General features: G+C 51.1%; 1 protein-coding gene across 4 annotated transcripts in view; it reads right to left on the reverse strand.

Moving 5' to 3' along the window:
• POPDC2 (popeye domain cAMP effector 2) overlaps positions 1 to 15,019 on the reverse strand; it is a 101,575-nt gene that overhangs the window by 34,799 nt on the left and 51,757 nt on the right. For 3 of the 4 annotated variants that reach the window (XM_069760462.1, XM_069760459.1, XM_069760460.1), the window contains exon 1: positions 6,906 to 7,092. The exons of the other annotated variant lie outside the window; for it this stretch is intronic. The gene's annotated coding sequence lies outside the window, so the exon portion shown is untranslated. Of the gene's footprint in view, positions 1 to 6,905; positions 7,093 to 15,019 lie in introns of those variants that run through there. 4 annotated transcript variants of the gene reach the window in all.

Here is a 15,019-nt window from a genome sequence, read left to right on the forward strand (position 1 = left end):
GTAGGCTCCTGTTTCCCAAGCTGTGCACTCCTAGGAGGACACAGACCCCCACCAATCTGCTTAAAATGAATGAACCTAAAACATATGGATCTAATCATTACTGTGGCTCCTGTATGGTCTGCAGGCTGATGACGGCTGTAAACAACTCCCATCATTTCTTTACCATGAGAATGTACTGAGAATTAAAATTTCATGCCATGCAATTATATATGTGGGCTGACCTGAAACAGCAATAAATCATACTAAACTTAATGATGTATCCATGTACTGATAGTAACATAGTAACATAGTAACATAGTAACATAGTTAGTAAGGCCGAAAAAAGACATTTGTCCATCCAGTTCAGCCTATATTCCATCATAATAAATACCCAGATCTACGTCCTTCTACAGAACCTAATAATTGTATGATACAATATTGTTCTGCTCCAGGAAGACATCCAGGCCTCTCTTGAACCCCTCGACTGAGTTCGCCATCACCACCTCCTCAGGCAAGCAATTCCAGATTCTCACTGCCCTAACAGTAAAGAATCCTCTTCTATGTTGGTGGAAAAACCTTCTCTCCTCCAGACGCAAAGAATGCCCCCTTGTGCCCGTCACCTTCCTTGGTATAAACAGATCCTCAGCGAGATATTTGTATTGTCCCCTTATATACTTATACATGGTTATTAGATCGCCCCTCAGTCGTCTTTTTTCTAGACTAAATAATCCTAATTTCGCTAATCTATCTGGGTATTGTAGTTCTCCCATCCCCTTTATTAATTTTGTTGCCCTCCTTTGTACTCTCTCTAGTTCCATTATATCCTTCCTGAGCACCGGTGCCCAAAACTGGACACAGTACTCCATGTGCGGTCTAACTAGGGATTTGTACAGAGGCAGTATAATGCTCTCATCATGTGTATCTAGACCTCTTTTAATGCACCCCATGATCCTGTTTGCCTTGGCAGCTGCTGCCTGGCACTGGCTGCTCCAGGTGGTTTTAGTGATTTATTCATGTACTGATAGTGGTTCTAGTGATGTATTCATGCATTGACGGTGGTTCTACTGATGTATTCATGTACAGATAGTGGTTCTGGTGAAGTGTTCATATACTGACAGTGGTTCTAGTGATTCTGGTGATATATTCATATATAGACGGTGGTTCTCATGATGTATTCATGTATTGATGGTGGTTCCAGTGATGTATTCATGTATTGACTGTGGTTTTGGTAATGTATTCATGTACTGACGGTGGTTCTGATGATGTAGTCGTGTATTGACGATAGCTAGAGTGAGGTATTCATGTATTGACAGTGGTTCTAGTGATGTAGTCGTGCACTGACGGTGGTTGTAGTAATGTGCTAATGTAGAATTAACAATCTTTAATTTATCAGACTTGATATTAGATAATTTTAGGGTTATTGTGCTGGACTAAAAACATAGTTGTCTGAATGAGGTCATATATGTCAGCCAAACAAGTACTTGGCTACAGCCACACATACAGTAGACAACTTTGTGATCGTTCGGCTGCCTGCCGTCTTCCTAGCTCTCCCATATACAGGAGCAGGCGCTGCTGCTGGCAGACATCTCTAGCTGCAGCTTTAGCCTTAGAGAACAAAGGGATCTACAGTCAGATTTTGTCCATGTGGGATCCCTATCTCCCCTGGCAATCATCAGTCATGGGCCCACACCCGCATTAGACCATCACCTGACACTGTTGCTGCCCTGGCTACTATCTGTTATGGGCACTTTCATGGTATGGGGCACAATGTCCTTTAAATGTCTGCAAACCCTGTGAGCTTTTCAGGAGGAAGATGCATCAGGACATCGACGTCTTATTCTAAAACTGCCCTAACTAAAGTCACCAATGACCTACTAACCGCCTCTACTCTGTCCTCCTTCTCCTGAACCTGTCCTCTGCCTTCTACACTACTCTGTCCTCCTTCTCCTGGACCTGTCCTCTGCCTTCTACACTACTCTGTCCTCCTTCTCCTGGACCTGTCCTCTGCCTTCTACACTACTCTGTCCTCCTTCTCCTGGACCTGTCCTCTGCCTTCTACACTACTCTGTCATCCTTCTCCTGGACCTGTCCTCTGCTTTCTACACTACTCTGTCCTCCTTCTCCTGGACCTGTCCTCTGCCTTCTACACTACTCTGTCCTCCTTCTCCTGGACCTGTCCCCTGCCTTCTACACTACTCTGTCCTTCTTCTCCTGGACCTGTCTTCTGCCTTTGACACTGTGGACCATTCCGTATTACTACAGACCCTCTCATCCCTTGGCATCACAGACTTGGCCCTATCCTGGATCTCGTCATATCTAACCTCATGTCTCCCTCCCCCACACCACCTCCTCACCACCCCTTGTCTGTCGGTGTTCCTCAAGGCTCAGTTCTAGGACCCCATCTCTTCTCCATTTGCACCTTCGGCCTGGGACAGCTCATAGAATCCCACGGTTTACAATATCATCTCTACGCCGATGACACGCAGATCTCCCTATCCGGACCTGACCTCACCTCCTTCCTCATCAAAATCCCACACTGTCTATCCGCTATTTCATGTTTTCTGCTCGATTTCTAAAACTGAACATGGACAAAACAGAATTCATCATCTTTCCCCCTTCTCACTATACCCCTCGACCCAACCTATCCATCAATGTCAGTGGCTGCTCACTTTGCCCGGTCCCACAAGCCCGGTGCCTCGGGGTGATCCTTCACTCTGCCCTCTCAGCCACATATCCAAGCCCTTGCCTCGTCCTGCTGACTCCAACTCAAAAACATTTCCTGGATCCGCGCATTCCTTGACCGCGACACCACAAAAACACTAGTGCATGCCCTCATCATCTCCCACCTCGACTACTGCAACCTCCTGCTCTGTGGCCTCCCCTCTAACACTTTCGCACCCCTCCAATCCATCCTACACTCTGCTGCCCAACTAATCTACCTGCCTACCCGCTATTCCCCGGCCTCTCCTCTCTGCCAGGCCCTTCCCTGGCTTCCTATTGTCCAGAGGCTCCAGTTGAAAACCCTAACTATGACATACAAAGCCATCCACAACCTGTCTCCTCCATACATCTGTGACATGGTCTCCCGGTACTTACCTACACGCAACCTTCGATCCTCTCAAGATCTCCTTCTCTACTCCCCTCTTCCTCCCACAACCGCATCCAAGTCTTCTCCCGTGCTTCCCCCATACTCTGGAACTCTCTACCCCAACACATCAGACTCTCGCCTACCATAGAAACCTTCAAAAAGAACCTGAAGACTCATCTCTTCCGACAAGCCTACAGCCTGCAGTGATCCTCAACCTACTGAACCGCCGCACAACCAGCTCTTCCCTCTCCTACTGTATCCTCACCCATCCCCAGCAGACTGTGAGCCCTCGCGGGCAGGGTCCTCCCTCCTTATGTACCCGTTAGTGCCTTGTTTTACTCATGTTTATTGTATTTGTCTATATTTGCCTCGTCTTCACATGTAAAGCGCCATGGAATAAATGTCGCTATAAAAATGTTTAGTAATAATAATGCAACGTTTTTTGCTTCTCTTTTCTAACACCTTTCGGTTACCGTTATTTTTTTTGTCTAAATTGCATTAAATACTCGTGATCGACTTCCAAGCACAAACCACATGCAGACAGGGCAGGAGGGAAGAGAACAGAGGAGACTGGAGGGAGGAGAACAGAGGAGTTTGGGGGGAGGAGGACAGAGGAGTTTGGGGGGAGGAGGACAGAGGAGTCTGGGGGGAGGAGGACAGAGGAGTCTGGGGGAGGAGGACAGAGGAGTTTGGGGGGAGGAGGGCAGAGGAGTTTGGGGGCAGGAGGACAGAGTAGACTGGAGGAGGAAGACAGAGGAGTCTGGAGGGAGGAAGAGGATAACAGGAGTCTGGAGGGAGAACAGAGGAGTCTGAAGGAGGACAGAGGAGTCTGGAGGGAGGAAGAGGATAACAGGAGTCTGAAGGGAGAACAGAGGAGTCTGGAGGAGGAAGAGGATAACAGGAGTCTGGAGGGAGGAGAACAGAGGAGTCTGAAGGAGGACAGAGGAGTCTGGAGGAGGAAGAGGATAACAGGAGTCTGGAGGGAGGAGAACAGAGGAGTCTGAAGGAGGACAGAGGAGTCTGGAGGAGGACAGAGGAGTCTGGAGGAGGAAGAGGACAAAGGATTCTGGATGGAGAAAAGCAGAAGAATCTGGAGGGAAGAGGACCGAGGTGTCTGGAGGGAGAACAGAAGTGTTTGGAGGGAGGAGGACAGAGGAGCCTGCAGGAGGACAGATGAGTCTGCAGAGAAGAGAGAGGACAGAGGACTCTGGAGGGAAGAAGACAAAGGACTCTGGAGGGAGGAGGAAAGAGGAGTATGAGGAAGAAGGGCAGAGGAGTCTGGAGAAGGAAAAACAGAGAGGCTGGAGGAGGAGAACAGAGGAGTCTGGAAAAGGAAGAGGATTTTGGAGGGAGGAGAACAGGAGTCTGGATGGAGGAGGCCAGAGGAGTCTAAAGGAAGAAGGACAAAAGAGTCTGGAGCGAGGACAGAGGAGCTGGAGGAGGAAGTTGATACAAGAGTCTGGAGGGAGGAGGACAGAGGACTCTGGAGAGAGGAGGATACAGAAGTCTGGAGGACCGTACCTGCGACGTAACCAGAATACATAGAGCAGTGCACACTGTGAACCGTCTGCAGCCAGTGATCGTCAGCAGCGGGATCTGTGCACGGTCGCGGGATCTGCGAGGATCATTGCTGCAGAGCTCATAATCCACAGAGTAATTACAGGCCTGGACTCTGCGGCTGGGATCTCCCCAGTGCCCGTGCTGCCCCCCGGGTATAGGGCCACCATCCCCCCCAGTCCTGCCTGCACCAGTGTCCCCCCGACAATCCCCATCATTCCCAGCTCACACTGGTTTCTCCCCCTCATCTAAGAGATCACAACTACAGTGGGGCAAAAAAGTATTTAGTCAGTCAGCAATAGTGCAAGTTCCACCACTTAAAAAGATGAGAGGCGTCTGTAATTTACATCATAGGTAGACCTCAACTATGGGAGACAAACTGAGAAAAAAAAAATCCAGAAAATCACATTGTCTGTTTTTTTAACATTTTATTTGAATATTATAGTGGAAAATAAGTATTTGGTCAGAAACAAAATTTCATCTCAATACTTTGTAATATATCCTTTGTTGGCAATGACAGTGGTCAAACGTTTTCTGTAAGTCTTCACAAGGTTGCCACACACTGTTGTTGGTATGTTGGCCCGTTCCTCCATGCAGATCTCCTCTAGAGCAGTGATGTTTTTGGCTTTTCGCTTGGCAACACGGACTTTCAACTCCCTCCAAAGGTTTTCTATAGGGTTGAGATCTGGAGACTGGCTAGGCCACTCCAGGACCTTGAAATGCTTCTTACGAAGCCACTCCTTCGTTGCCCTGGCGGTCTGCTTTGGATCATTGTCATGTTGAAAGACCCAGCCGCGTTTCATCTTCAATGCCCTTGCTGATGGAAGGAGGTTTGCACTCAAAATCTCACGATACATGGCCCCATTCATTCTTTCATGTACCCGGATCAGTCGTCCTGGCCCCTTTGCAGAGAAACAGCCCCAAAGCATGATGTTTCCACCACCATGCTTTACAGTAGGTATGGTGTTTGATGGATGCAACTCAGTATTCTTTTTCCTCCAAACACGACAAGTTGTGTTTCTACCAAACAGTTCCAGTTTGGTTTCATCAGACCATAGGACATTCTCCCAAAACTCCTCTGGATCATCCAAATGCTCTCTAGCAAACTTCAGATGGGCCCGGACATGTACTGGCTTAAGCAGTGGGACACGTCTGGCACTGCAGGATCTGAGTCCATGGTGGCGTAGTGCGTTACTTATGGTAGGCCTTGTTACATTGGTCCCAGCTCTCTGCAGTTCATTCACTAGGTCCCCCCGCGTGGTTCTGGGATTTTTGCTCACCGTTCTTGTGATCATTCTGACCCCACGGGGTGGGATTTTGCGTGGAACCCCAGATCGAGGGAGATTATCAGTGGTCTTGTATGTCTTCCATTTTCTAATTATTGCTCCCACTGTTGATTTCTTCACTCCAAGCTGGTTGGCTATTGCAGATTCAGTCTTCCCAGCCTGGTGCAGGGCTACAATTTTGTTTCTGGTGTCCTTTGACAGCTCTTTGGTCTTCAGCATAGTGGAGTTTGGAGTCAGACTGTTTGAGGGTGTGCACAGGTGTCTTTTTATACTGATAACAAGTTTAAACAGGTGCCATTACTACAGGTAATGAGTGGAGGAAAGAGGAGACTCTTAAAGAAGAAGTTACAGGTCTGTGAGAGCCAGAAATCTTGATTTTGTTTCTGACCAAATACTTATTTTCCACCATAATATGCAAATAAAATGTTAAAAAAACAGACAATGTGATTTTCTGGATTTTTTTTTTCTCAGTTTGTCTCCCATAGTTGAGGTCTACCTATGATGTAAATTACAGACGCCTCTCATCTTTTTAAGTGGTGGAACTTGCACTATTGCTGACTGACTAAATACTTTTTTGCCCCACTGTACATACAATGGTAACACCTTTCTTGCTGTCAGTGAATGGGAACATCTTGGTGTATTTCCTAACGTTTCACGGCTGAGGCTTTGTTACAATGTATCAGTGCAGTCAATCCTACAAATCCTGGCCTGTAGCGATTTCTCTCTGTCGCACGGATACACTGTATCTCAGGTGGTTTCCAGTCATTGTTCCCATTTGCGGAGATCCCGCAGTATCGTAGGATGTGGCAGAACTTCTGCAGGTTCGACATTCGATCATGAATCAGGGGGCTCTGGCTGAACAGACAATGCATGTCCTGTGATGTAGGGGTTACACATTGCAGCATGGCGGGGACCCTGGTGTACTAACAGAGGGGGATAAAATACATTCACAGCTAGAACAGCGGTGAGACCCCCGCGTCCCCCTGAAGCCTTACCTCTGCGCTGGGAGAACTCTGCGACCACTGGGGTCAGCGTCGGTCCACGGGGCCCCTGATCACCTGCTGGACAGGTCCCACATCCGTGGTCTCCGCTCGGCCCCCTGAGATCCCACTGCACACTATGGTGGAGGCGCCGGGGTCTGGAATGTCTCTGTGTGGAGACAGCTTGAAGTGACACCCCAGCTGGATGGCCATGTTTGGAGTTGTAATCCAAGAAGGGTGACGCTGAGATAGCGAGCGGGCCGAGAGATACAGAGTCACATAGCCCGGATTACAGGGCGCACGGCCCAAACCCTGCTACACCGCAGAACCAGCTAGTGGCCGCTGTTATCAGCTAATTCAACCTGAGCGTGATAGAAATGCAACAGCTGAGGGTGCGTTACAATGTATCCATGATCCCCATCCTGGACGCTGGGCCAATAAAATGACACATTGTAACAAACCATGAGCATAAAATCCTGCAGTTCTCACACCGACCTCTAGAGCGCGCCAAGGCTGATGCTTCCCGTTTTCTGCAGCTCACTCGCCAGCTTTGTTGTACAGGCTGGGACAGAATGCGCAGAGCCATCTCGTTATCATTAGGCTATGTGCACACGTTGCAGATTTGACTGTGGAATTTTCTGTGCAGATTCTGAATTTCTTGGCAGAAAACGCACTTTTTTTGGAATGTGCACACGTTGCAGATTTTTGTGCAGATTTCTTCCTTTTTTTACCCCTGTAGATTTCTATTATGGAATAGATGCAGAAACGCAGCAGATCTGCAAAAAGAATTGACATGGTCCTTCTTTGAATCTGCTGCGTTTTCCGTGCAGATTTTTCCGCACCATTAGCACAGCATTTTGCTGCCATTGATTTACATTGTACTGTAAGTCAATTGCAGAACTGCAGCGTTTCTGCGCGGAAAAAAAAAAGCTGCAGATCTGCAGGAAATCTGCAATGTGTGCACGTAGCCTACAGCATTTATAGAAGGGGCAGTTCATGGGCTACTTAAGACAAAGCCCACCGCCCTCCCACTGCCGTAAAATCCCACTCAGGACCCGTGGAGCAGAGACGTGGTATGTGCAGCAGCCGGATGTGAGTGCAGCCCCGGGACTCCGGCCCTCCGACCCGAGCTGACGACTGATCCCTTCCCATACAGCTAAATTAGGATCATGGCCACAGGAGCAGGTGCAGAGCCGAGCACAGAGCGTGAGACTGAGGGGACAGCGTACACAGAGCGTGAGACTGAGGGGACAGCGTACACAGAGCGTGAGACTGAGGAGACAGCGTACACAGAGCGTGACAAAGAGGGGACAGCGTACACAGAGCGTGAGACTGAGGGGACAGCGTACACAGAGCGTGAGACTGAGGGGACAGCGTACACAGAGCGTGAGACTGAGGGGACAGCGTACACAGAGCGTGAGACTGAGGGGACAGCGTACACAGAGCGTGACAAAGAGGGGACAGCGTACACAGAGCGTGAGACTGAGGGGACAGCGTACACAGAGCGTGAGACTGAGGGGACAGCGTACACAGAGCGTGAGACTGAGGGGACAGCGTGCACAGAGGGGAAGAGGAGGGACAGCGTACACAGAGCGTGAGACTGAGGGGACAGCGTACACAGAGCGTGAGACTGAGGGGACAGCGTACACAGAGCGTGAGACTGAGGGGACAGCGTACACAGAGCGTGACAAAGAGGGGACAGCGTACACAGAGCGTGAGACTGAGGGGACAGCGTACACAGAGCGTGAGACTGAGGGGACAGCGTACACAGAGCGTGAGACTGAGGGGACAGCGTACACAGAGCGTGACAAAGAGGGGACAGCGTACACAGAGCGTGAGACTGAGGGGACAGCGTACACAGAGCGTGAGACTGAGGGGACAGCGTACACAGAGCGTGAGACTGAGGGGACAGCGTGCACAGAGGGGAAGAGGAGGGACAGCGTACACAGAGCGTGACAAAGAGGGGACAGCGTACACAGAGCGTGAGACTGAGGGGACAGCGTGCACAGAGGGGAAGAGGGGGGACAGCGTACACAGAGTGTGACAAAGAGGGGACAGCGTATACAGAGCGTGAGACATAGGGGACAGCGTGCACAGAGGAGAAGAGAGGGGACAGCGTACACAGAGCACAGAGCGTGAGACTGAGGGGACAGCGTGCACAGAGGGGAAGAGGGGGGACAGCGTACACAGAGCGTGACAAAGAGGGGACAGCGTATACAGAGCGTGAGACATAGGGGACAGCGTGCACAGAGGGGAAGAGAGGGGACAGCGTACACAGAGCACAGAGCGTGAGACTGAGGGGACAGCGTGCACAGAGGGGAAGAGGGGGGACAGCGTACACAGAGTGTGACAAAGAGGGGACAGCGTATACAGAGCGTGAGACATAGGGGACAGCGTGCACAGAGGGGAAGAGGGGGGACAGCGTACACAGAGCGTGACAAAGAGGGGACAGCGTACACAGAGCGTGAGACTGAGGGGACAGCGTGCACAGAGGGGAAGAGGGGGGACAGCGTACACAGAGCGTGACAAAGAGGGGACAGCGTACAAAGAGCGTGAGACATAGGGCACAGCGTGCACAGAGGGGAAGAGAGGGGACAGCGTACACAGAGCACAGAGCGTGAGACTGAGGGGACAGCGTGCACAGAGGGGAAGAGGGGGGACAGCGTACACAGAGCGTGACAAAGAGGGGACAGCGTACACAGAGCGTGAGACATAGGGGACAGCGTGCACAGAGGGGAAGAGAGGGGACAGCGTACACAGAGCACAGAGCGTGAGACTGAGGGGACAGCGTGCACAGAGGGGAAGAGGGGGGACAGCGTACACAGAGCGTGACAAAGAGGGGGACAGCGTACACAGAGCGTGACAAAGAGGGGGACAGCGTACACAGAGCGTGAAATAGAGGGGACAGCGTGCACAGAGGGGAAGAGAGGGGACAGCGTACACAGAGCACAGAGCGTGAGACTGAGGGGACAGCGTGCACAGAGGGGAAGAGGGGGGACAGCATACACAGAGCGTGACAAAGAGGGGACAGCGTACACAGAGCGTGAGGCAGGGGACAGCGTGCACAGAGGGGAAGAGGGGGACAGCGTACACAGAGCGTGACAAAGAGGGGACAGCGTACACAGAGCGTGAGACTGAGGGGACAGCGTGCACAGAGGGGAAGAGGGGGGACAGTGTACACGGAGCACAGTGTGTGAGACTGAGGGGACAGCGTGCACAGAGGGGAAGAGGGGGGCAGCGTACACAGAGCGTGACAAAGAGGGGACAGCGTACACAGAGCGTGAGACTCAGGGGACAGCGTGCACAGTGGGGAAGAGGGGGGACAGTGTACACAGAGCGTGACAAAGAGGGGACAGCATACACAGAGCGTGAGACTGAGGGGACAGCCTGCACAGAGGGGTAGAGGGGGGACAGCGTACACAGAGCGTGACAAAGAGGGGACAGCGTACACAGAGCGTGAGACTGAGGGGACAGCGTGCACAGAGGGGAAGAGGGGGGACAGCGTACACAGAGCGTGACAAAGAGGGGACAGCGTACACAGAGCGTGAGACTCAGGGGACAGCGTGCACAGTGGGGAAGAGGGGGGACAGTGTACACAGAGCGTGACAAAGAGGGGACAGCATACACAGAGCGTGAGACTGAGGGGACAGCCTGCACAGAGGGGAAGAGAGGGGACAGCGTACACAGAGCGTGACAAAGAGGGGACAGCGTACACAGAGCGTGAGACTGAGGGGACAGCGTGCACAGAGGGGAAGAGGGGGGACAGCGTACACAGAGCGTGACAAAGAGGGGATAGCGTACACAGAGCGTGAGACTGAGGGGACAGCGTGCACAGAGGGGAAGAGAGGGGACAGCGTACACAGAGCACAGAGCGTGAGGCTGAGGGGACAGCGTACACAGTGCGTGAGACTGAGGGGACAGCGTACACAGAGCGTGAGACTGAGGGGACAGCGAGCGCAGAGGGGAAGAGGGGGGACAGTGTGCACAGAGGGAAAGAGGGGGGACAGTGTACATAAAGCACAGAGCGTGAAACTGAGGGGACAGCGTACACAGAGAATGAGACTGAGGGGACAGCGTACACAGAGCGTGAGACTGAGGGTACAGCGTACACAGAGCGTCAGACTGAGGGTACAGCGTACACAGAGCGTGAGACTGAGGGGACAGCGTACACAGAGGGAAAGAGGGGGGACAGTGTACATAGAGCACAGAGCGTGAAACTGAGGGGACGGCGTACACAGAGCACAGTGAGAGGGAATAGAGGGGATGATGTACTGGGACAGAGGGAATGGCATACACAGAGAGAGGGGAACAGAGGGGACGGCGTACACAGAGAGGAAAACATAGGGGACGGTATACACAAAGCACAGAGAGGGACCGAGGAGACAGCGTACACAGAGCGTGAAACAGTGGACAGAGTATACAGAGAGAGAGGGGAACAAAGGGGGCGGCATACACAGAGAGAGGGGACAGTGTACATAGAGGGAGGAGGACAGAGGGGATGGCGTACAGAGCAGAGAGAGGGATTGAGGAGACGGCGTACACAGAGCGTGAAACAGTGGACAGACTACACAGAGAGAGAGGGGGCAGCGTACACAGAGAGAGGGGACAGGGGATGGCATACATAGAGAAAGGGGGACAGAGGGGATGGCGTACACAGAGCGTGAAACAGTGGACAGAGTATACAGAGAAAGAGGGGAACAGAGGGGGCGGCGTACATAGAGAAAGGGGGACAGAGGGGATGGCATACATTGAGTAAGGGGGAGAGAGGGGACGGTGTACACAGAAAGAGAAACAGAGGATAGCGTACACAGAGAACAGAGCATGAAACTGAGAAGACGGCACACAGAGAGGGGGATAGAGGGGACATGTAAACAGAGAGAGGGGGACAGAGAGTACGGCATACACACAGAGGGGGACAGAGAGGATGGCGTACACAGAGTGAGGGAGCATAGAGAGGGGCAGAGGGTTGGTGTACACAGAGACATGCCAAGACAAAGGACAGATACATGCAAAGATGGAGAGGATAGAGAAAGGAAAACAAATAGGATGTTGTACACAGGGCTTAGAGAGATGCCAATAAAAAGAACAGAGACATGCGAAAAAGGAGAGGACAGAGATATAACAAGACAGAGAGGACAGATACATAACAAGAAAGACAGGACAGAGACATGCAAAGAGTGAGAGAACACAAAGAGGAAAATAGAGGGGATGGCATACATATGGAGCACAGAGACATTCCAAGAAACAGGACTGAGACATGCTAAGAAGAGTACAGAGACATAACAAAAAGAGGACAGAAACATATGAAGAGTGAGAGGACAGAGACATGCCAAGAAGGAAAGGACAAAAGACATGTGTAGAGGAAGAGCACAGAGACATGCAAAGAGGGAGAGGACAGAAAAATTCAAAGGAGAAGAATTAAGAGGCATGGAGAGAAGGAGAGAACAGAGACATGTGAAGAGGGATAGAGGGACGTATCAAGCAGGAGATAAGAGATATGTCAAGGAGAGTACAGAGGAATGTCAAGAAAAAGAATACAGAGGCATGCCAAGAAGGTGAGGACAGAAGCATGTGAAGTGGAAGAGCAGAGACAAGGCAAGGAAACCACAGAGACTTTCCAAGAAGGAGAGCACAGAGACAGACCGTAGAGATGGAGAGCAGAGAGACAGACCATAGAGATGGAGAGCACAGAGACATGTCAAGAAGAGCACAGAGAGAGAGCACAGAGACATGGCAAGAAGGGCACAGAAAAAGACCATAGAGATGGAAAGCACAGAGACAGACCATAGAGATGGAGAGCACAGAGACAGACCATAGAGATGGAGAGCACAGAGACAGACCATAGAGATGGAGAGCACAGAGACAGACCATAGAGATGGAGAGCACAGAGACAGACCATAGAGATGGAGAGCAGAGAGACAGACCATAGAGATGAAGAGCACAGAGACAGACCATAGAGATGGAGAACACAGAGACAGACCATAGAGATGGAGAGCACAGAGACAGACCATAGAGATGGAGAGCACAGAGACAGACCATAGAGATGGAGAGCACAGAGACAGACCATAGAGATGGAGAGCACAGAGACAGACCATAGAGATGGAGAACACAGAGACAGACCATAGAGATGGAGAGCACAGAGACAGACCATAGAGATGGAGAGCACAGAGACAGACCATAGAGATGGAGAGCACAGAGACAGACCATAGAGATGGAGAACACAGAGACAGACCATAGAGATGGAGAGCACAGAGACAGACCATAGAGATGGAGAACACAGAGACAGACCATAGAGATGGAGAGCACAGAGACAGACCGTAGAGATGGAGAGCACAGAGACAGACCGTAGAGATGGAGAGCACAGAGACAGACCGTAGAGATGGAGAGCAGAGAGACAGACCATAGAGATGGAGAACACAGAGACAGACCATAGAGATGGAGAGCACAGAGACAGACCGTAGAGATGGAGAGCACAGAGACAGACCGTAGAGATGGAGAGCACAGAGACAGACCGTAGAGATGGAGAGCACAGAGACAGACCGTAGAGATGGAGAGCACAGAGACAGACCGTAGAGATGGAGAGCACAGAGACAGACCGTAGAGATGGAGAGCACAGAGACAGACCATAGAGATGGAGAACACAGAGACAGACCATAGAGATGGAGAACACAGAGACAGACCATAGAGATGGAGAGCACAGAGACAGACCGTAGAGATGGAGAGCACAGAGACAGACCGTAGAGATGGAGAGCACAGAGACAGACCGTAGAGATGGAGAGCACAGAGACAGACCATAGAGATGGAGAGCACAGAGACAGACCATAGAGATGGAGAGCACAGAGACAGACCATAGAGATGAAGAGCACAGAGACAGACCATAGAGATGGAGAGCACAGAGACAGACCATAGAGATGGAGAGCACAGAGACAGACCATAGAGATGGAGAGCACAGAGACAGACCATAGAGATGGAGAGCACAGAGACAGACCGTAGAGATGGAGAACACAGAGACAGACCATAGAGATGGAGAACACAGAGACAGACCATAGAGATGGAGAGCACAGAGACAGACCATAGAGATGGAGAACACAGAGACAGACCATAGAGATGGAGAGCACAGAGACAGACCGTAGAGATGGAGAGCACAGAGACAGACCGTAGAGATGGAGAGCACAGAGACAGACCATAGAGATGGAGAGCAGAGAGACAGACCATAGAGATGGAGAACACAGAGACAGACCATAGAGATGGAGAACACAGAGACAGACCGTAGAGATGGAGAGCACAGAGACAGACCGTAGAGATGGAGAGCACAGAGACAGACCGTAGAGATGGAGAGCACAGAGACAGACCGTAGAGATGGAGAGCACAGAGACAGACCGTAGAGATGGAGAGCACAGAGACAGACCATAGAGATGGAGAGCACAGAGACAGACCATAGAGATGGAGAGCACAGAGACAGACCATAGAGATGGAGAGCACAGAGACAGACCATAGAGATGGAGAGCACAGAGACAGACCGTAGAGATGGAGAACACAGAGACAGACCATAGAGATGGAGAACACAGAGACAGACCATAGAGATGGAGAGCACAGAGACAGACCATAGAGATGGAGAACACAGAGACAGACCATAGAGATGGAGAGCACAGAGACAGACCGTAGAGATGGAGAACACAGAGACAGACCGTAGAGATGGAGAGCACAGAGACAGACCATAGAGATGGAGAGCAGAGAGACAGACCATAGAGATGGAGAACACAGAGACAGACCATAGAGATGGAGAACACAGAGACAGACCGTAGAGATGGAGAGCACAGAGACAGACCGTAGAGATGGAGAGCACAGAGACAGACCGTAGAGATGGAGAGCACAGAGACAGACCGTAGAGATGGAGAGCACAGAGACAGACCGTAGAGATGGAGAGCACAGAGACAGACCGTAGAGATGGAGAGCACAGAGACAGACCGTAGAGATGGAGAGCACAGAGACAGACCATAGAGATGGAGAGCACAGAGACAGACCATAGAGATGAAGAGCACAGAGACAGACCATAGAGATGGAGAGCACAGAGACAGACCATAGAGATGGAGAGCACAGAGACAGACCATAGAGATGGGGAGCACAGA

Source organism: Ranitomeya imitator, chromosome 3 (assembly GCF_032444005.1).
Source record: "Ranitomeya imitator isolate aRanImi1 chromosome 3, aRanImi1.pri, whole genome shotgun sequence".
NCBI lineage: Eukaryota > Metazoa > Chordata > Amphibia > Anura > Dendrobatidae > Ranitomeya > Ranitomeya imitator.